This window comes from Cnephaeus nilssonii (genome assembly GCF_951640355.1).
Source record: "Cnephaeus nilssonii genome assembly, chromosome: 5".
In the NCBI taxonomy this organism is placed as follows: Eukaryota; Metazoa; Chordata; class Mammalia; order Chiroptera; family Vespertilionidae; genus Cnephaeus; species Cnephaeus nilssonii.
Genome location: NC_137076.1, coordinates 52,042,847 through 52,066,688, shown reverse-complemented (window position 1 = coordinate 52,066,688; position 23,842 = coordinate 52,042,847). Strand labels below are relative to the sequence as shown.

The 23,842-nt window shown below is 41.0% G+C and overlaps 1 protein-coding gene across 4 annotated transcripts in view; it reads right to left on the bottom strand.

Annotated features, from left to right (window-relative positions):
• Positions 1 to 19,316, bottom strand: part of FBXW7 (F-box and WD repeat domain containing 7) — a 171,996-nt gene extending 152,680 nt beyond the window's left edge. For all 4 annotated transcript variants that reach the window (XM_079770885.1, XM_079770884.1, XM_079770886.1 and 1 more), the window contains exon 1: positions 18,220 to 19,316. The gene's annotated coding sequence lies outside the window, so the exon portion shown is untranslated. The remainder of the gene's footprint in view (positions 1 to 18,219) is intronic.
• Between the last annotated feature and the right edge of the window lie 4,526 nt (positions 19,317 to 23,842).

The window sequence follows — 23,842 nt, the reverse complement described above, 5'->3', positions numbered from 1 at the left end:
CTGCACTAGAAAACACTGCACACACCAAGCAACATGAAACAAGCAATAATATAGGAAATGACTAGAAGGGAAATCTTTTTATGTTTCCTAAAATTCAAATTGTACTATGAATCTTAATAAGAAAACCTGAGATGATTACAATTTGAGATTGTCTTGGGGGTTATGACTACCTTATAACAGGTGAAAAGCCTCAGATAGTAACAATGTGAAATTTTTTAGGAGCTTGGAATTGTAGTTGAAAATTATTTCTGTTTATGGCCCTACAAAGACAGTAAGTAGTAGAAAAGTGGATGAGGAAACTATGCAAGCACATACAAGGGTTAGGAGAGCCAACTTTGAATCTTCTGAGGGAAAAAATGTATAGACAAAGTAGAGGCCAAGAACATCCCAGAATTGTGTTTAGAAATCTTCATGAAGAATCATTTACCCTCACACTGAAGGAATAAATCTAAGACCTAAGAAAGAAAGGAATGTTTTCTGGGGATAATTAAAATCCCTAATCCATCAACTTTAAATTAGGAAGATTATTATAGGTAGGCCTGACATACAGATTTCAGTTCTTAAAAGAAGGCAGAGAGGTTCAAAGGGAGATTCTCCTACTTTCCTTGAAGAAACAACCATGTTGGTCTGCCCACAGAGAGAATAAAATGGTAAGAACCCAACAGTGGAGCTTCAGGAGAGTGGTCCCTGACTGGCAGTCAGCAAGAAAAACTAGGACATCATTCCCACAAACATAGGAACTGAAGTCTGCAAACCATCAGGGAGCCTGAAGAAGACACTGAGCTTCATTCAAATGAGATGGCAGCACTCTGACAGCTTGATATTTCAGCCTGGTAAGACCAGAGGACAGGACCCAAAAACTGTGTGATAAGCTGCTAAAATTGTGGCAACTTGCAATGCAGCAATAGAAAACTAATACAGATGACTTCTTAGATTTGAGGAAACATGGTTTACATTATTTCTCTAAAAGGCTACTAATCTTTGCTCTATCATCAAAACAATTTCTAATACTTCACGTTACTATGAGTGATATGATTCAATTTCACAAGTCAGCAGGATTAAGGTAATACTACTCTCAAAACTTTATAGGTAAAAAAACAACTTTATACCACCTAAGAATTTATTTCCTCCAACTGGACATGCAAACAATACTTTAATCTTAGTATATTTGTTTCTGCTTTTCAAAAACAATGACATACCCCCCACTCCAAAAAATTTCAGTCCTTATCCATTTCTAAAGGAATTGAAGTCAAGTTGAATGCGTGGTAAAAAAACAAAAAACAAACAAAAAAAAAACTAATTTTGAGATCTAGCATATAATTTTGGGCAAAGATCTATTTTCTAAGAACCTCAGGGAACTCAGCTATTAAAAAAGGGGGAATAACAGAAACCTCAATAAAATCTGGAGTCTAATTAAGAGAAAAAAATACATACATACATACATGGATAATAATGTGTGCTCTGCCAACCTTAGAGCATATAATAAATGCCATTAAAATAGCAGCACTTTTATAGATCTTACTGTGTGCCAGGCACTGTTCTACAAATAACAAAAAAGAAATTAATTACAGATGATAAATATAATATAGAATAGTGATTAAGGCCCCAGGTTCTAGAAACAGACTGCCCAGATAAAGTCCCAGTTCCACTAGTTAGTAACTAAAAGTGAGATCTTGAGCATGTTTAACTTCTCTATGCCACATTTTCAACCTTAAAATAGGGACATTAAAAATACTTACCTCAGAAGGCTCACATGAGGATTGAGTGCGTTAATACTTATAGAGGACACCGATGAGTGCTGGCACCTATTAAGCACTCTAATGTTGACATTAATATTGTTTTTATAATAGTGCCATGTTAACATTCACTTCTAGGAAAAGCAACCTGTGGTAGATAATGTAAAAGAACACTAACAAGCCTAAAACTTAGAATCCTAAACTCTTGACATGATTATCTAATTCCATGCACCAACCCCAAATTCCTAAATTCTTATTTACCAGAATTCAATTCAGCTTAGGCCTTTTAAATCTTCAATAGAATATCATTCAGCACACTGCTCTTAGTGTTTACATAAAACTTCTGATAAAATTTTACAAAAGCATAAAATTAAAATTCAGGAAGGGGAAAAGTTCAAATGTATATAACTGGTTACAAATACAGTATTTAAAATGCGACCAAGAGTAAAAAGAGAATCTTTTAGGAAACATGGTTAAAGGCCAATATCCAGGTTAAGCTCTTTTTAAGGTACCAAAATAACACTATAAAAACTATTTTAATCTTATAATGAAAAAATAAAAATCATACTGCCCAGATGTCAAAACTATATTCCCACTATATTTATTAAATGAAAAATATCTATAAATAAATTAACTTAATAAGAAATAGACCTGTATGAAGTATGAAAAAGAATTTTTTAAGTGACAAACACAATCTTGGCAAATAAAACTAGTTTAAGAAATCACAAAAAGGAAATACTCCACAAATAACCCATTGGCTTAAATAATTTATAGCTTAGAGACTAACAAATTTTCTGCTATACCTTCCAAGCAAGCCAAATCATAGGTTTTAAAATCCCAAATAATATATTTCAGAGGTTCATCCCCTAACAAGAATCTCTTTCAAAAAATTTAACTCAACTACAAATACATTTTTACATAGAAAAAAAAAATTATAAATACCACTTTGCTCCACAATCTTTTAGACAGATTCTGCATAGACAAATTTCTTCTACTGATAAAAATGTACCTGGGACACCTATCCTGATGGTGATACCAAGAGCAAGACTAAATTTAATTAAAAAAATGCAGGTTTAGTGCAAGTCAATTAAAATTACAGGCTTAAATTTCACAATTATTTTGTACTAGAGGCCCGGTGCACGAATTCGTGCACGGGTGGGGTCCCTCGGCCTGGCCAGCATTCAGGACTGATTGTAGCCATCTTGCCCAGGCCCGATGGGGGCAAGGGGGGCCGGCCAGCTGTGGAGGGACCACAGGAGGGCTCCAGGGCATGTCTGGCCCTCTCGCCTAGTCCCCATCGGCTGGACCCCAGCAAGCTAACCTACCAGTGGGAGCGTCTACCCAGTGCAAGTCATAGCAACTGGTTGAGTGCAAGTCATAGCAACTGGTTGAGTGGTTGACCAAACAGTCAACCAATTGGTCAGACACTTAGCATATTACACTTTTATTATATAGGATAAGGACATAAACCTGGGAATTGCTTCTCTATGAGTCTGTTAATCTTTTTCCTTCTAACATCTGTATAGAAAAAATGCTATCATTTCCCCCTCCTATCCTATATAATAAAAGGCTAATATGCAAATAGACCAAATGGTGGAACAACCGGTCGCTATGATGCGCACTGACCACCAAGGGGCAGATGCTCAACACAGGAGCTGCCCCCTGGTGGTCAGTGTGCTCCCACAGGGGGAGCACCACTCAGCCAGAAGCTGGGCTCCCAGCTGGTGAGAGCAGCAGTAGTGGCGGGAGCCTCTCCCGCCTCCACAGCAGTACTCTCAGCAGCGCTAAGGACCCACTCCCCTGGGAGTGGGCCTAAGCCAGTAGGCGGACATCCCCTGAGGGGTCCTGGACTGTGAGAGGGCACAGGCCGGGCTGAGGGACACCCCCACCCCAAGTGAACAAATTTCATGCACCAGCTTCTAGTCTCAGTATAACCAATGACTTCCCATTTTCAATACAAAACTCCTTCAGTGAAACTTAAGAGAAAGTATGCATGGTGATTAAAAGCATAGATCACAGAATCAGATGGATCAGAATTTTAATCCCAGTTCTGTGTGCTCAAATTCCTATCTATATTATGTTCTTGGAAAATTCTCTGAATCTGTTTATTCTGCCATAAAACAGGCATTAGTACCTGTTTCATAGGGACTGCTGTGAAGAATAAAATGATGCATATAAAAAGCCTTAGCACAGTGTCTCACATAAAATAAACACTCCATACGTGCTAATGTTAATTAAAACAATAAATATCAAATTATTAATTTATCAAATTACCAAATCAATATTTTTATCCTCTAGATTCATACCCATCTCCCTCCTAGATAATCTATACTAATAAAAGGGTAATATGCTAATTAGACTGGGAGACCTTCAGGAGACCTTCCGGACATTTTTCTGGACAAAGCCATGGTGGCGGGGTCGAGGTAGAGGCAGTTAGAGGCCAAGAGGGGAAGGCAGTTGTGAGTGATCAGGCCGGTGGAGGGGGGGGCATTGGGGGTGATCAGGCCTGCGGCGGGGGGGGGCAGTTGGGGATCAGCAGACCAGCAAAGGGACCAGTAGGGGGCCAGCAGGCCATCAGTCGGGGCCAGTTGGGGGTGATCAGGACAGCAGTGGGGGGCAGTTTGGGGTGAGCAGGCCAGCAGGTGGGGGCAAGAAGGCCAGCCGTGGTGGCAGTTGGGGGCTAGCAGGCCGGCGGCGGGGGGCAGTTGGGGGTGAGCAGGCCGGCAGACAGAGTGGTTAGGGGCAATCAGGCAGGCAGGCAGGTGAGTGGTTAGGACCCAGCAGTCCCAGATTGCAAGAGGGATGTCAGACTGCCGGTTTAGGCCCGATCCCTGTAAACCGGCAGTAGGATATCCTTCAAGGGGTCCCAGATTGGAGAGAGTGCAGGCTGGGCTGAGGGACACCCCCCCCCCCCCCAATGCATGAATTTCATGCAGCAGGCCACTAGTTCTTTATAAATAACTGGGGGAACCCTGGCTGGTGTGGCTCAATTGGTGGAGCATCTTTCTGTACAGCAAAAGGTTATGGATCTGATTCCTGGTCGGAGCACATACCTTAGGTTGCAGGTTCAATCTCCAGTTTGAAGTAAGGGAAGCAGATGATTCTCTCTCTCTCTCTCTCTCTCTCTCTCTCTCTCTCTCTCTCAAATCCATGCATGTCCTCAGGTAAGGATTATTTTTAAAATAAAATAAAAATAACTGGGGCAGCTCTCAGGTAAAAATTAATCATCATCAAAAGAAAAAGAGACCTTTCCTAGTAGGCACCTTCCTGGCCTCCAATTGTCCCCTCTCTCTCCCATGCTTCAACAGCATCAGTCATTATCCCTACTTGAGAGTAAATATATACTCACTCTGTTTGGACCCAAATGTACACAATTTTACTTACTGATAACTCATCCAAAATGTAAGACTAATACTAAACATTCATCTTTCAACAAGTCCAATACTACAATGGGCCTATAGGTGAAAAATAAATCAACCAGAAGCATTTTCAAAAAAAGTATTTGTTGGATCAAAAGTCTCATTACTGAATCAAGAAAAAGGTTTACCTAATGTGTCAGGTATACCAAATATCTAGACTGTTTTACTTCTAGGATATGCTTTCTAGGAATGCAGAAGAAAAAAGTTCACATGGATTCTCTTTCAATTATTGGGGCTGGCTTCTAATTCATTCAGTAAATAATTGTTGAACACCAATGGACAGGTAGTACACAAAGCACTTGGAAACAAAGTGACAAGATAATATCCTCCTCACCCTGGCCGGGTAGCTCATTTGGTTAGAGTGTTGCCCCAATACTCCCAAGGCTATGGGGTTCCATTTCTTGTCAGAGCTCATACCAATCAATGTATAAATAAGTAGAACAATAAATCGATGTTTCTCTCTCTCCCCCTCTCTCACTTTAAAAACCAATTTTTTTAAAAAAAGATAATATTCTCCTCTTATAGAGCCTATTAAAAAACCTTCCCAGTTTTTTTTTTTTCTCTTCCTTTTATTTTTTAACACACTATATGCCTACTATGTAGCAGGAAATGTTAGGCACTTGGAGGGTGGAGATATTAACTGAAAAGATAAATAAGACATAACCCATGTCCTCGAAGAACTGACAGATCAGAAGAGAAAAATACAAATAATTATATTAAGTGCTATAAAAGCCACATAGATACTACGGGTAACCAAAAGAAAATACAACTAACTCCACTTATGTAAATCAGGACAGTCTTCCCAGAGGAGGTGGTATTTAAGTAGGGTCTTAAAAAATAAATGTTTCAAAAATGAAAGGAAAAAAAATACTCAAGGCAGAGGAAATAACGAGGTACAGAGACAAATTATACATGAATGTGTGTATATATATATGAACACACAGATTTGCATTAAAATATATACATGCTGTATATAAATGGATATACAATGTTTAGATACAAGTGAAGGAAGTCATCTGAACTAAACAATACAGAAAATAATGTGATTATGAAGACCTGGGGTGGGGAAGGAAGGGGGAGTCAATTGAGGGGGGGAGGGACATCTGTAATACTTTCAATAATAAAGATACATTTTTAAAGAAAGAAAATAATGTGATTGACTATTTTCCCAATTCTCCCAAAGATAGTATATAACTAATAGCATTTAATTTTCTCCAGTAAATAAAGGGATAGTGCAGGGAGGTTTGAATGGTAGACAGAATCCTGGACTAGAAAGGCTCTCTCTTAAGTGTTAATTCAGGTAGGAATACTAGTATAAAGGATAGAAGCAACGAAATCAATTTAGAAACTCCTAAAATGGACAGGAACTGGGAAGAGTTCCATTTTAAACAGAGAGAAAAAGAAGGGTGGGGGGAAAAGGCCTAAGTTAAACAGCATTCAACTCAGTGAGTGATAAAATATAAAGGGCGTGAGGGAAATAAGACTCGATCCAAGCTTTCTCTCAATAGATCATTCCATCAACCTTGATACTTGTTTTTTGCCATTAGGGTACATTTGACTTTACAAATATTTACACAATGGCACTCATATCTCTTGAGCCCCCTACCCTTGATATACTTTTACATGAACAGTTTGCCACTGGGGGGGAAAAAATCCAGGAAAATCCACCTGGAAACCTTTCCTAGTTTCTAAGTAAGTATAAGCACTCTTAGATTACGTTTGGAGTAACTGATATAACTTTTTTTAAAAATCATGAAAGCAATCTCCCTTTATGTGTCCTTTAAAATGAATATTAACTGAGGCCTATTCCATGTCTATGACTTATTTTTATCAATAATACAGAATCTAATTGGCAAAGTTCCTTACACAATGAAAATATTCAAATAAGCAACTGAGAGCAGAGTTTCCCAACCCTGATACTATTGACATTTGGAACCAGATAACCCTTTGTTGTGGGATGCTATCCAGTACATCACTTTGACCTGGCCTCTACCCACTAGATACTAGTAGCAACCCCCCACAAACACACCTCTCCCAAATTGTGATCCTCAAAAACATCTCCCTCCAGATATTGCCAAATGTTCCCGGGGGCCATTATGTGACAGTCATTGTCCTATGCTTATTTATTATTTCATTTAACCTAACAACAAAGTATCTGTTTCCCCCATCTTACAAATTAAGTGAGGCCAAAAGAGATAAACAACTTGCCAAAAGTCACACAACCAATAAGTGCAGCAGTCTGTATTTGAACCCACACAATGGTGGCTTGAGTCCCTGCTCTAATCACTATCATGCCATCTCTTATTAATGCCTCAGCCTTTACCATCTGATAATTGGAAAGTAGCATTTTGAATCTTATCTGGAAAATAAAAACTAAAATTATTCACACAAGTGGAAACTAAAAGGCTCCAAACTCAATTCAGAATAAATTAACAAGTATTTTTTAAGTACTGACTGTATGCCCAGTACCAACTTTAAGAACTAGAGTGGTTCAAAGAAAAGGAAACTACCATTTATTAAGGATTTGGCTCAGGACCTTTTTCACACATCATCTCTCTGAAATCTTACAACATCCCTGTGAGGAAGGTATTATCTTCTTTTCAAGTGAGAAAGATAAGACTTAGAATAGAAAAGTGGTCCCTGACCTAAAAGGGCTTACAATTTCATTGAAGAGACCAAAATAAATAAATAAATAAAGATTTGAAAAACAACAATAGGATAAGCACGTTAAGTACTTCATTTAATAATACACAGGACATGCAAAATAGAAAACGGGTAATGGGAAAGTGTACAGTTAGTCAGGGAATACTTCTTAAAAGAGGTTTCTAGTATCCCCTCTCTTAAGAAATGCCATGAATGAGCAAAAGGAGATAAGCTGGGGAGAAGCCACACTTCTGTAAACTATGTAAAATAGAAGTCTGGGGGCTGAAAGGAAAGTTTTGTGATTTAAGTAGTAAGTCAAGGAAATGATGAGGAGTATAAGGCTGCCTTAAAATTAAGGTCAAGCTGTAGCTGGAAACAAAGAAACTGGTTCTATGATTTTAGGGTGCCAGTGCTGCTGAATAAAGGCAGTAGTATTCTAGTGATATATTCAGAAGTAAAGACCACAAATGCCCTCAGCATTTTAAAAAAACCAGCAACCTAATGAAAATAACAATAATTTAATAGTCATATTTATTATTATTACAACAGCTAACACTTATTGAGCACTAATTCTCAGCTAGCCTCTTGTGATGCATTATCTCACTCTATCCTCTTAACTACACTATGAGAAAGGTAGGTACTATTATTATCATCCCAGTTTTACAGGAAACACACAAAATAAACAACTTGGCCAACCTCAAAAAGCAGCACAGCTAGAACCTGGGTCTATCAACCTCAAAGCTTTCCTCTCAACAACTATCTCACATATATCGAATTACAAACATCTCTCTAGGCAAAGCTTGAGAAATATGACCAATGAGGAGACAAGAAACTCCAATGTAGTTAAAAACCCTTTGTGGGTCCCTTCTCCTAGCAGGTATTGTGGAAATTTTCCCACACACTGACTATCCTATACAGATTAAAATTGGTTTAAAGCAGTGGTCGGCAAACTCATTAGTCAACAGAGCCAAATATCAACAGTACAACTATTGAAATTTCTTTTGAGAGCCAAATTTTTAAAACTTAAACTTCTTCCTATGCCACTTCTTCAGAATAGACTTGCCCAGGCATGGTATTTTGTGGAAGAGCCACACTCAAGGGGCCAAAGAGCTGCATATGGCTGGCGAGCCGCAGTTTGCCAACCACGGGTTTAAAGAATCCAGATGTTGAAAAGCTAAGAACTAAAGCCAATCATTTAATCAACATTTCAAAGGGTGGTAGATGATAACAAGTGGCAACACCCCACATCCACAACCCAAAGCAATAACAGGGTGTGACCTCTGACTAAGTTAGACTGACCTCAAAACTTCCTGAACCACTCTCCCCTTGTATTTGCCTCTTCCCTCCGTCCTTTGCTGTGTGTCTCTCCCCTCCTCTGTACATCCATCTCTCCTACTAAATGGCCTGTATGAAAAAATCAGAAATTTTGTGTTTCCTGCTCTAAATTTCTAATCTAGTAAGTTAAAATTTGAATATTTTTCTAATGAAAAAATTCTACTTGTGTAATACTCAATAGAAAAATGGTTCCCCATTCATTATAGCAGCATTCCAAAGTTTCTATTACCAAATTCACAGTAGTCAATTTAGAACCACCAATCATGCAAAAGAAAACTAATGACCCACATAGTTATCTAACCTTCTGGTATTATTGCCTACATAACAAATAAGCAGGAAGAAATTGAACTCACTAGAGAAACTATGCTCTTCTCCCATCTATCCAGTAACCTATCCTATATAATAAAAGCCTAATATGCTAAGTGTCCAGTCATCCGGTTGGCCATTCAACCAATCAAAGCATAATATGCTAATGATATGCTAAGGCAGCTCAACTGCTTGCTATGACATGCACTGACCACCAGGGAGAAGACAGTAAACCGGTCGACCAGTCGCTATGATGTGCACTGACCACCAGGGGAGTGGGCCTAAGTTGTCATTCGTACATCCCCCAAGGGCTCCCAGACTGTGAGAGGATGCGGGCCGGGCTGAGGGATGCCCCCCTCCAAGTGCACAAATTTCATGCACCGGGCTTCTAGTTCATTATAAAATACTTTTTTAAAAATCTCTAAAATAGAAAGAAGCATAACTCCAATCGCTACCAACAAAGAAAAATACTGAATTTTTAAAAACTAGAATATTTATTAAATTAACCACTTAACCAAAGACCCACTAATATTTAAACCAATCTAATTTCTCTATTTACACCAAAATCTAAAGCAAACTTGCCTTAAAAGAAGAAGTTAGAGAATGAGGACAAAGCTGGCAAGAAAATCAGTGCCAAGAAATATATCTCAATCTTGCCTTTCTGCCTTTGGATTTTTTTCATACACATATCTTAAATACACAGTTCTATTAAATAAACAGACTATGAAGGCATAGCCAAATGGTTCTCAAAATAGAAATACTTTCCAAATACAAAAACGACCCAGAAGCATTTATTTCTTTCATTGACCAATAAAACACTGTTTACACCAAGCTTGAAGAAATGTTACTTCTGAAACTAATCTTGTAATTAAAAAGTACTAAGCATGAAAGGGAATATAAAACAATAACACCACTAACACTATCTCTGTAATCATTTTAGGAAAAGGAGGAAACTAAAATTTACTTAAAATAGAATCATCTAAATAAAATTCCTTCAATATTAATTTGAGATGAGATGTAATAATAGAGATAAAACCTATTAAACTTCTCCATAATTTCTTTAAAGTTTTTTATCCCCAATAGTTAAGGAGATGGACAGTTAAGACACTTGATAACTGACATTTATAAATTGACAATTTAAACAACAGCCACTTTCAGAGATAATCAACAAATTATTTTTAAAAGTCCTTTCTGATCTAAACACTATTGAGGTCTTTGGAAATGAATTCTAATTCCTGCTGTGTTCAAATCAGGAGTTCTGCCATGTCTCTGATCTTTTTTTTTTAATTAATGTTAATGAATCATACAGACACTGATTTAGATGTGTTTGAAAACACTGCAGAATTATTCAGTATTATTTGTCAAACTCAAGAGATGAATTTAAATGTTGGGCAACATAAAACCTGACTTTAGCCTTCTGTCTATGTCACACTTAAAAGATCTTTAACTTAACAAGTTTACAGTGATCAGTCACATTGCTATATGCCAGGCACTGGACTAAGAGCTTTGCATATGTTTTATATCATCTCATTTAATCCTAACAACTCTGTGAAGGACACGGTTTCCCCCCATCAACAGGTGATAAAGCTAATATTAGGATAAATAGCTTGTCCAAAGCCACGAAGCAAAGAAATGAACTGCCTAACAAATGAGTCTTCTGCCTTCATAGTATGACTATATTTTATTAGGTAAATGAGAAATGAACTAGCAACATGTTGCTGGTTCCTAGGTATGCACAATATTTTCAACCATTAGATAGTTATAAATTATTATTATTATTAGTGAAGCAACTCCTTTTAGATCTAGAGAATGTCATGCAAATGTCTATTATTTATTGCCCCTTACACTGCCCTAAAAAACATACCATCCTAAAAGTCTAAGATAAATACATTCTTCCAAAATCAAACCAGCAATTTGCCATCAGACTTGACATTTGGCACTAATATACAGATGCTCCTTGACTAATGGTGGGGTTATGTCCCAATAAACCCATCATAAGTCGAAAACTCATTTACTACACATAACCTACCAAACATTGTATCTTAGCCTAACCTGCCTTAAACATGCTCACAGCACTTACATTAGCCTACAGTGTGGCAAAATCATCTTGCTGCTGCTATCCAGCGCCATAAGAGAATATCATACCCGACTTACTGCTAGCCCGGAAATATATCAAAATTCAAAATTCGAAAACTGACCACTATCAAATATATATCGTTTTCACACCACCATAAAGCTGAAAAGTCTAAGACAAACCATCGTAAGTCAGAGACCGTCTGTATATTGATGGGTTCATTCAAGATGCTGTGTGATGAATAAACCAAAAGAAAACACAGTATCTTGAATCCAATGGTGAGCCTCTCAGAGGAAAGGCTAAGTAACATTAAAAATATTTTGCACTATGTTTTAATATTTCCTAAATTCCGAAGCAATCATGCAGAAAGGAGCATGTGGCACAATACACTAGGTACATGCACACAGAGACACACTCACAATGCTACCTCCTTCCTAAATCCACTCAGGTTTCCAGTAGCTATCTTTCAGCTGGAAAGAAAGGGCAGAAGAGACACAGCATAGCAACAGAAACGGCACAATACTTGACTGATCCACAAGCTATCCCTTAGATGATGGGGGAAAAGAAAAAAAAGATAAGATACTCAAGCAATAAGGCCTCTTGTGCATTCTTGTTTATTATCTTTCCGCTTCCTGCATTGCAGCTACAACACAAACGTAGGCTCTCATACTTGCTTGTATTAGCTTGCTGTTTTAGAGAAATCAAGTGTTACTCAAAATTTTGAAATATAGTGCAAAAAAAGGTTTAACAGCATGAGTTCATAGTTTGAAAGTACCTTTAGTCATCTGTCTGCAATGACAATTCAGCTACACTTAAAAATAATACACCACTCTTTTCCCTTGTCCACAGAAAGTGTCACAATATAGAATATTTCTATTCAGAATATTTGCAGATATGAGATGAACACCTGGCATCTCTTAAATTGCACCCATTCTTAAGCTTGAGAAAATGATAAAATTACTTGAAAGGTAAAAATTTAATTGAAGATTTTTTTTAAAGAATTAAGGAAAGACTCCTCTCCTAATAAACAGAAAGCAATTTTACAGTGACCCTCTAAATAGTATGCTAAAATTGTCAGATTATATAAACTCCTTTTAAGGAAGAGGGACTAAAGTACCAATTACATGTGCACATAAAGTAAAAGTAGGTTTGAAACTAACTAAAAACTGATCACTACTGCAAGAGTAACACCGTTCTCTGACATAAACAGGAGAATCCTGAGATGAATAAGATTTATGAAATCAAAACAAAAATATACCATCATCCAATGCAAGTATTTGTTGATGTGTGAAACTAATGTTTTCATATTAGCTACAATGTAAAATTACACAGAATGAATTGTCCTTTCTAAACAACACATTTGAGACAGACTAACCTACGAAATCAACCCATAGGACACATTTACTCTTAAGGATACAGCAAAGGTTTTTAAAGTATACTTTTACATAATTTAAATGATGTGTTAAGATATACTACTTGGAATTAACAAAACAAAAATTGTGGGAGCCAATAATTGTATACACTGAATTGGTCACTACAAGAGATTAAGACTTTAAGAGACAAGTCTCACACCTTAATGTTCTTATAATTTGACTAATACTTTCATCTGATTCAAGCCAACTATAAACACTTGTAATTTTATATCTAAAGTAAATGCTTCATAATTTATTTTCACAGCCTCTCAAAATTATATCCATAAGTCCCTTCAACTTTTGACCTGGATACATAGCCAGTATATCACTATATGCCAACTATGGTATCCTATACAATAAAAGCCTAATATGCTAAGTGTCTGGTCGTCCGGTCATCCATTCAACCAATCAAAGCGTAATATGCTAAGGCCACTCAACCACTCACTATGACGTGCACTGACAACCAGCGGGCAGACAGTCGACTGGTCAACCAGTCACTATGACGTGCACTGACCACCAGGGGGCAGACGCTCCGACTGGTAGGTTAGCTTGCTGCTGGGGTCTGGCTGATAGGGACTGAGTGAGACAGCCTGGACATGCCCTGGAGCCCTCCCGCGGTCCCTTCCTGGCTGGCCAACCTCCCACGTCCCTCCCCAGCCCTGATCGTGCACCGGTAGGGTCCCTCAGCCTGGCCTGCGCCCTCTCGCAATCTGGGACCCCTCGGGGGATGTTGGAGAGCCAGTTTCGGCCCAATCCCACAGGCCAGGCTGAGGGACCCCGCTGTTGCACGAATTCATGCACCAGGGCCTCTAGTCTATTTATAAGAAACACAAGTAGTTCCTATTTTTTGTTGCATCCCTTTACAGATGGCATTGCCACTGCTCCTTAATCCATAGTTTTCATCACTATCTTGTACAGTAGACTCTATGCTTTATTCAGAATCATATTAAGACAACCCTTGAGGAACACATCTCATTTAGAAAACAAACCACCTAAAATAGCTGTACATCAGATTCATAATGGATGAAGCTCATACTGTATTGTTGGTGGACCTGGCAGATGCCTACATCAGGGGTCCATAAACTACATGCCCAATCCAACCTACCTCCTGATTTTATGTATAAGGTTTTACTGGAACACAGCCCCACTCATTCCCTTACGTATTGTCTTTGGCTGCTTTCACACTACAAGAGCAGAATCGAATCACTAAGACAGGGACCATGTGGTCCATAAAATCTAAAATATTTACTAACACTTTACAAAGAAAAATTTGTCAGCTCCTCCTCTACACAATGAGATAGCAGAGGAAACATAAGACTTTTCCCAGAACCACCTCCAAAGTACATGAATTGGGCTGCTGCTAGCCTAGGTGTGGGCTTTGCAGTCAGTCATCTGGTGCTAAAACACACAATGCACACCCTCAAGGCTCTTTAATCTTCCCATATCAATCCCAAAGCACAGCACATGAAGTTATGACTCCCAACAACCAGAGTCCCACCTTTCCCTCTGTCTGTACTAGTAAATCATGTACAGCTGCCCTTTACGTTCATCAAAACATGGTTTTACCTGCGTAAAAAAATGTTGTGGAAAGTAGGGGTGAAGAGAGCAGGCATCCATGTGGCATACATTCCAGTCCCTGTACCCTCATCCTAGAATCACCCTAGATTTAAACTTCTTGTCTAAATATCTCTTCCCCAGAGAGTTCTGCCATTTCAATGATCACTCTTAAGAAGCTACTAGGAAGGTGGAAATTTCAAACTCAGCAATGCAAAAGTGGGGATATATGTATTCCCTGCCTCACAATCCTTAATCTTTATTCTAGTCAACACTAAAAGCTAGCCACACTAGCTGCAGGTTTCCCCACAGGAAGAAAAAATAAAAGGACAGTCTTTCAGTTTCTTATACTTCAAAGATGTCTGGATTTTTTAAGTGCTAAATTGTTTTGTGTTTCTTTTTTAATAAAAGCGTTTTCCAAAAAAGAATTTCAGCACTTCTGTGCCAGCACAGGGATATCCCCTCCATTGTACAGGACACAAAGACACACACCAACCTCAAGCAGGGGAAGCAGCGTTCTCTGCCAGCTATTTTTAGCCCCACTTTGTCAAGTTAGAGGCCAAATTTAGGATAATGATGCTGGACAAACTTTAAAAACATGAATATGGTGAAAGAAATCTGTCCTTTTAGGTGTAAGTTCCTTAACAGTGAAATCCTATATATTCTTTCAACTTAACCTCAGGGGACTTATATATACTCTACAAGTTTGTCATAGCTATTTCAAAAATACAGAATCATAAGACTAACTACTGGCCATATTTAAAGGCTGTTTCTCTCTTTTCAACTTCAACTCTTATTCCCTTTTAAAACATTTATTTTAAGGAGAGTTCATCCATTCACTGTTGCTACTATATCTTTGCTAACTTTAATGATTTTTCTCCCCTCCACCCCAAGTAAAGATACCCATTTTTCATTCTCCATCTGCACTCCCAAGAAACCATAATACTATGAAAATGACTCCCAGCTCTACATTTTCAGCATATCACTCATTATTTTATTGTCTTGAGCTTGCATTAGTATCCAATGTTTGTTTACCCTGAAATTTAAGGTCAAAAAAAAAAAAAATACAATGCCCCATTTCTGAATTATGTTTTACAAGAAACCGCTCATTAGCACCATACTAAAATACTGGAAGAGCCTTCTTTTTCACTCCTCCATCTGTACAGCTCTTCAGTGACCATAGTGTAAAAACGTTGGTTCCCTAGAAAAAGATATAATGCCTCTTGGCCTAAAATACAGTTTCTCCTCATCTAAAACTGTCTCAGGAAAATTGTTCTCAATTGCTTCTTTGATCCGTAAACATGTATTGATCCTAAGCCTATTCAACACAGATTGATCCTAAGCCTATTCAACAACTTACCTCTGTATTCCTATCAATCTAAATTTCTAATTACATTTGTCCCTCACACCCTCCAATTCCAAAAGTCTGAAAAACTTTTCTTCCCAAAAAAATACCTTCGCAGATTTGGTTCAGACATTCCAATTAGTCCTCCATAGTTCAACACTATCATTTCCCTAATGAAAAATGTACAAATACATTTATATCTATGAGGTACCAAACACAGTAACTGACATATGGTGGTAGTAGATAAATAGTGGTCCATTCTCACTTTCCTACAGTTTTGTGCAATGTGTGATTCATTGCCTTTGCCATCTATAAATAAAAGCATCTCAAAGGTAGGGATCCCAAATACTTTGTTTCTTTGATACCCAAATATGCAATAAAACATTACCATAGTCAAGCAATAAAAAGTCTTAAGGTAAGTAAACAACTTTGATGGAGTACAATCTATACTTAAACTATAGTTTGTTGGTTTGTCCTCCTTTCCTCCCTATGAAAGATTATACTTTTCTTCCTTCTGTAAAACATGGGATATGTGAATTCCTCAAGGTCACAAAATAAGATAACAGAACCAGAAACATTTGTTTCTGGATTTTACATCTAACATTATATCCACTACTCATGTCAGTACCCATTTAAAATCGATAGAGCCCAAGCCAGTTTGGCTCAGTGGATAGAGTGGACCAAAGGGTCCAGGGTTAGATTCCGGTCAAGGTTATGTACCTCAGTTGCAGGTTCCTCCTTGGCCCAGGCCCTGGTCGGGACTGGTGCAGGAGGCAACCAATCGATGTGTTCCTCTCACATCAATATTTCTCTCTGTCTTTCCCTCTCTCTTCCATTATCCCTAAAAATCAATGGAAAAATATCCTCAGGTAAGGATTAAAAAAAATAAAATAATAAAAGTAAAATAGAATTTAAGGTTTCTCATTAAAAAATAACAAGAACAAGGCATATAAAGAAAAACAAAACAGGTGGAGAAGTTCCAGAGGAAAGCAAAATAATCAAAGGAATTGAAGAAATTAGTCTAAGATATGCAAAGAGGCAGGAAAGATAATGGTAAAGAGAAACAATCAAAATCTGTAAAACCAGAAAAAGAAAACTCCAGCTTATTATAGCATTTCTCAAAACACAAACTCTGCATGTGTCCTGGAACATTAAAGAAAAAAGGTTTGGGAGAAATGAATGAATTGTTACATAATTTAGGCGCTAATAAACTTGTAGAACTCATTATTTCAAAAGACAAAAAGTATAGAATGGAAACATTGTTTGAGAAAGTATCAAATTTAATAAAGATCCTGAATGGAGAAGTTACCATAGCTAACCTCAGACTTACATTCATTCCCACAAAGCTTCTCTCAGCAGGGGCTTGAGAGAGAGCAAGACCACGCAGTTGTCTGCAGGGACCATAAATCGGTATAGTACTCCCTATGTTATTATATAAAATTCTATCCCATGCTGAAGCCTTCAGGTCTGTATAAACTACTTTCCTGCACCTTAGTTTGGAACTCTGGGAAGATACCTAAAATACAGGTCAAAGATTTTATAGACTTCACCTCTAAAATAATGGAAGGGAAAAAATCATCCTTCAAAATATTAAATATCAAATTTTCTCATTAGATAGAAAAATAAAGAAGCTCAAATAAGCAAAGTCTCAAGTCACTCTGCCAAATAAAAGAGTGCTGACAGGGAGGGCATATACTACTTGCCCCCCAAAAAAGCATTTGAGTAAGGAATAAAAACTTTTAAAAACTGGTTCAAGTACCGAATGCTCTCCCCTAATTAACTTGTGATTCCTAAGAACTCACAATTTCCCGAGTAACCGAAATCTGTTACAGTGTCCTCCTGATACACAGGAATTGGACCCAGGAAATGAGAAGGTAAAAACTCCTGTCCGGACCGGTCCTGAAATGAAAATCTCTTCAAGAGTGCAAAAAAAAGGGGGGGGGAGGGGTACTTTACTTTCAGGGGTTCACGGGGTAAGAGATTCCCCCTTGAGAACCCAAATAAGAGTTGCCCGGAAACAAAAACTACAGCGCAGGTTTTCACACCTGGTGTACCAGGAAAAGGTGTATTACAGAGATGTCCTTTGTGTACACATACGCTCCGGCTTCCTCGATTTCCTTTTGTCAATTACTGGCCAGAAGGGAGCAAGTGTCCCCTCTGGAGAAAGACAGAACTCCTCTCGGAGAAGCCTGGAAGCTTCCGTATTGCACGGAAAGGAGCTAAAAGGTTAAACGTGGGGGCTACCTGATACCTTCTCCTGCCTTGTGGAATAAAGGTACCTCCCTCTCATCCATGCACTCCCAACGCTCCAGGAAACCATCAGCAAAACCCCAGGAGGTTGCACCGGCCTCTGCCCACTTCCCACCCCTCAAATCCCTTTCCCGGGGCCACTCACACTTTGGAGAAGGACCGTGCGCTGAGCCAGTGGGCCGGCTCCCTTCCTCCTCGGGACCGAGGCTGCGGCTGCGGAAGGCGCCGACCCGCGCGTCGCTGAGAAGCGGGGCTCGTGTCGCTCAGCCCGGCGGCCACCCGGGTCCCTTCCGCGCAGCGGGAGCAGAGGCGGCTTCGGCCCCACTTATCTCTTTTCCTCTTCCTGGGTCTCTTCAGGCTGCCTTCGGCCCGTCCTCGGCCACTTCTCCCGGGACAGTCACGTTAGGGAGGCTCCGGATGGTGTGTTTAGAAAGTTTCCTCTGGGCGGAGAGCGGCCGGCCCCCCGGGTCCCCCCGGCCCCGCCGCCCTCGGGGCTGGGGCGGGGGAGGGGGCTCTAAGAACTCCTCCCGGAGTCCTGCCGCGGAGCCGGGGGGCCGGCGACTGGCCCGGGGAGAAGACCCCCGAGGGGGTTAAGGGCAGGTGGAAGGGAAGGGAAGGACTGCAGCGCCGGTCCTGCTCTCCCCGCCGCCCCGGCCGCCGCTTCACATCGGGGTCCCCGCCCCCCGGCCGGGGGTGATTGCTGAACCTGGGGCCCCGGATCATACACTCCGGGGCGAGATGCTAAGGCCCCGGGCGGGTGGCCGCGGCGGCCGCGAGGTGGGGGACCCGGCCGGCTCCGCTCGGCGCCGCCCCCGCTCCCGGCTCCTGCATGTGTCGCTGCGGCTGGGACCCCCTTCCTACACCTCGGGGGTCCCTCGCCCGCGCCCCAGGACCAGACAGAAGCTCCGATCCCTCCTCGGCGTCCTCTCACCGGGAAGCTGCTGCCCGGCCCCGGCCCGAGGTAGCCTCCTCCCTGCTTCCCGGCCGCCGGCTCCGGATCGGGCTCGGGCTCCGGCGTGTGCAGCCGCGGCTGCCGGCCGGGAAGGTGAGGGGGGAGCGGAGCAGTGGCCGCGGCTCCCGCTGGCCCAGGTGAGGGCGGAGGTCGCGGCGGCAGCCAGCGCACGGGGGCGGGGTCTCCGATGCTCGCAGGTCTCACGCTCGCGGCGGCGGCAGCGGCGTCCGGAGCCCAGCTCGCAGTCTCGCTCGCTCTGTGCGGGGCTCTCGCCTCACTCCAGAGAGAGAGGGGCGGGAGGGGAGCGGCGCGCGCCGATGACGTCAGTCGCCTAGCAACCGCTCTCCGCCCCTCCCTTCGCTCTCCGCGAGAGGCGTCCTCCGCCAGCCTGGGTTCCCCTTCCCAGCCGCCCCGCCCCGGCGACGCCGGCGCACTCCGGTGACGCTCGGAAGGAAGAGGAAGTCGGGACTGGCGAGCGGGTGGGTGCGCCTCGGGCCGCTGGGCTCGTCGCCGCCGCCGCGGCCTCTGCGGTCGCGTCAGAACTGAAGAGAGGAAGGGGAGGAGCCGAGTGGAGCCCGAGCGGCCGCCCGATCTCACCCCGACCCGAGGGCGGCGGAGCGGGCTTTTGCTCTTTAGTGGTTTCCTTCAGGGCAGGTGGTGACTGCTCCTTTGGGAGCCAGGAGGAGGGAGGCCCGGGCCGCGCGGCCACGCTCGGGTGCGCACCCCCTGAAGGTGAGGCCTTGGGCCCCAAAACCGGCCTTTGAGAAGCTGTACGGAGCGAGAAGTTGTCCTACGGCCTGACCCGCGCGCTGCACCTGTTCCCGGGAGCCAGCGCCCCACCCTTTCCGCGGTGCGGGGCGCGACCCAGCGCCGGAGAACGCGGAGCCGGACCGTGTGGATGTTTAGTGAATGAATGAACGAACGAATGAACGAACACTCGCGGAGCTCAGAGGGGTGGATGGAGTGCTAGCGCTCTGTTAACTGCATAGCATTGTAAAGATGAGAGGTGTAATGCATCCCTTCTTCCCCCTCTGCCCCCCCCCGCTTCCCTCACCCCAAAGGAAATAAGGGTGCGGCTTGAGTACCAGGTCACAGCCTGAGTCTTTCTAGTGAAAAAGGAGGCGCGTTGCCCGGGCGAGAGAAAGGAGTCATCCTCCGGGATATTGTGGAAGGAATTGTGACAGTTTTCCAGGGGGGGAATTGAATAGTGCCTCACTCCTAGTAATCACTCGTGCTTGTGGCCTGCAGCTCGGGAGAACTGGCCTTGGTTGTGAATCGGTATACAGGACCGTCACCCAGAAATTGTGGCCTGCGTTTCAAAGGCTATTTACTCTCTAAAGTAAATACTATTACTGTTGTGCAGCTTTTCATACAGATGTTATCCTGGAAAGTACATTCAAGTAAAAAAAAAACTCATGAAGTTGAAAGTGTAGTTCTCTAGGAAAAAAAAAATTAAGTGAAAAGACCAGAGTCCTCAGGTTGAACCTGTCCTGGTGAATAGTGTGAGGATGAGATAAAAGCAGCAGCAATGATGAAAGGAAGCAGATTCCACAGTTCTGTCATTGGGCTCTGGCAGCCCTACCTCCTCTGGAAGGGGCAGTACTGGATATTTCAAGGCTTTCTGCCTCAGGGGGATGAGGAGCAAGTTTTTATAGGCAGGCTGGGGGAGCTTGGGGTTTCTGCCACTACTGCTGCCACCATATGGAAATAGTAGACCAAGGAAACTTATAACTGGATAAATCCCAAGGCTCGTTGTTATTAAAATCCTGCAGAAAAAGTAATGGGACTGGGGAGGGGTGTTGCAGAAGCAAGAGGAGACAAAGTAGCACCTGCCCAACTGCCTTTGAGCCTAAATTCCAAGAGCCAGGTGAACTGTCCTGCTTAAGCTACCCTGGATTTGACTGTCTTTTCATAACCTGCCTTGTTTATGTCCTTCCAAGTAAGACTCACAGAGAATCAAACCATCAAGTGATGGCCCCACATGGCTGCAAAACAAATCTTTTATGGTTTTGCCTGTCTTCCTGATTTCCTGATGGAAATTGAAGGAATAAAATGCACAGATTTAGGGGATTTTTTGAAGCTGAGCACCTCAGATTTTAGTACTGAGAGGTTTTTATAGTATTTTTTCCCCATTGGTTTTAGAGAGAAGAGAGGGAGAAGCATCGATTGGTCACCTCCCATACACGCCCTGACCCTGACCCTGGATCCAACATCATCCATGAACCCACCACCTAGGTAGGTGCCCTGACCAGAAGAGAACCTGCCACCTTCCAGTGTACTGGACAGTGCTCCAACCAACTGAGCCACATCACCCAGGGCAGTTCTGTGGGTTTTGAATAAAAAGAGTGCAACCTAGTAACGTATACCTCAAGGAAAGTGTGTACCAGATGGACTTTTTCAGCAGCCTGATCTTAGAACCTTAGTGCTGAAGACAGAATGGCACCCCGGAGAGCCCTCCGCCACCCACCACCTACAACCTACATAAAAAGAACCAGCTACACTAAACCTCACCACCCAGCGTGATAACCAGAGGAAACAGCTGGAACTGGTGACTGGAAAAGAGGAAGTTCATACATATCCAACTTGGTCTGCAACTTTTTAGTTCTTTTATTTTTTATTAATTAATCCAGAGGAGAACACAGCTAGTTTTCAAAATTCAAAAAACTTTGGAGTTTTAGGTAACAGTTGTTTTCCTGGTTCATCAATTTGTTTCTGATAGAGATCTGCTTTCTATGTTGAAATATGACAAAGGGATATTTTTCTCCTACACTTGAAAGCTCTTATGGGGAATTAATCAGTGTTTTATTAGCCTACATCATTGGTTTTTACTATTAAAGATTTCTTAATTATCTGGCAAAATTTCTTTTTACAAATACCATTTATAGTATTCAATTACTTTTAGAATTTTTATTGTGAAATATACATTAAAATGCATAAAGCAGTTACTCAGTATAATGAGTAATTATAAAATAAACCTTCCTGTGACCAACCAGATCAAGAAATGGAACATTGCCAGCACCCCAGAATCCCCCCTGTTGACCTTCCTGAACACAACTCATCCCCTCTTTTTCAGAGGTAACCTTTTTTCTATCTTCTGTGATAAGTATTTCCTTGCTTTTCTCTATTGTTTTATCACAAACATGCATCCCTAAACAGTATATCATTTGGTTTTGTCCTTTCTTTTGAACTTTATTAAATGGAAAAACCTAATATGTAATCTATTATACTGGTACTTACCACTTTAGCTCAACATTGTTTTTAATCTATATGTTGTTCAGGTTGTTCATATAGCTTTAATTTGTTCATTTTAATTGCTGAATATTATGTGCCATGATTTACTTAGCCATTCTATTGTTGATGGATATCTGGGTTGTTTCTAGTTTGGAACTGTTATAAATGCTGCTGTGAACATTCTTCATATGTATTCTATCATGTCTATATCAGTTTCTGTATAGTATATACCTGGAAGTGGATATGCATATCATAAATTTGAATAAATAACACCAAGCTGTTTCTGATCTCTATATATATATATAAAAGGCTAAGTGACCTGACCGTACGACCATAGACCGACCAGTGGTACATATGACACGCACTGGCAATTTGAAGATAAACATTGACTCACACATGCACAATACGTATAAAGCTCTCGCTGGCGCCAATTGCACGTGTGTGTTTCAATTTGTCATTGTCGATCATGAATTTGGTTGACACTTCTATGATAGAGAAAGGGCAGATAGCAATATTAAAATATTTCTTCTAATTAATTTCCTTTCAATGTGCATGAATCCATTCACCGGGCCACTAGTGTTACTATAATTTTCATGCCTAATCTCTGAGATGCCCAGTTCGGTATCCTCATTTGTTGTGATTTAGCTTCATTGAATCTCCTTACTTTATAGGCAACTATGTAACACATTGTTTCCCCTGGCACAGATTTTTTTTCATTTCCCAGTTTCATTCATTTTATAAAAGTCACAATGGCTTTTTGTTTTCTACCTAAAGTTCCTGCTAAAATACATGGTTGGTTTGGGTTTTTATTTTTTAATGTCACTCATTAATATCAAGTACATACCACCCGTTTCTACCTGGCAAATTGTCCCAACATATTGTTTGGTTGTTTTTATCATTTTCTTATCAGTCAATTCTTGGTTTACAATCAGTGATATTTAAAACTGGAGGAAGAGGAGTCCCAGAGAAATTAAGTGTCTTACCCAGGTCAAAAGAACAAGTAAATAGGAAGCCTGGACTCCACCCCAAGTAGTCAAATAGAGTATGCATGCCGGTATATCACACCAACTCTTACTAGTAGTCTTCTGGAGCAGAAAGGTAAATTAATTCCCATGGTCTACAGAATATTGTCCACTTCCATATGCCAACCCTCTTACTCTACCATTGAATAAGGTTATGTTAAGCCTACCAGTATTAGAATCAGATTAAGATTGATATAAATAAATATAAAGGTTAATATAAATGATAGTGCTAAAATTTGCTTTTAAAAAAATAAGCAAGTTTGTATTGTCGTTTTGTTGGTTTTGTCTCAATTGGTTGAGCATTGTCCCATGTACCCAAGGGTCACTGGTTTGATTCCCAGTCAGGGCACATGCCAGGGTTATGGGCTCGATCTCCGGTGGGGGGCATTCAGGAGGCAGCCAATTGATGTTTCTCACTTAATGTTTATATCTTTCCCTCTCCCTTCCCCTCTCTCCAAAATCAATAAGAACATTTTTGTTTTTATTTTTTAATGATTTCTTTACTCCCCTTTCTCCCTTATAGCCTATTTGTCACTAGGCCCCATTGCCTCTACAAAGGATTA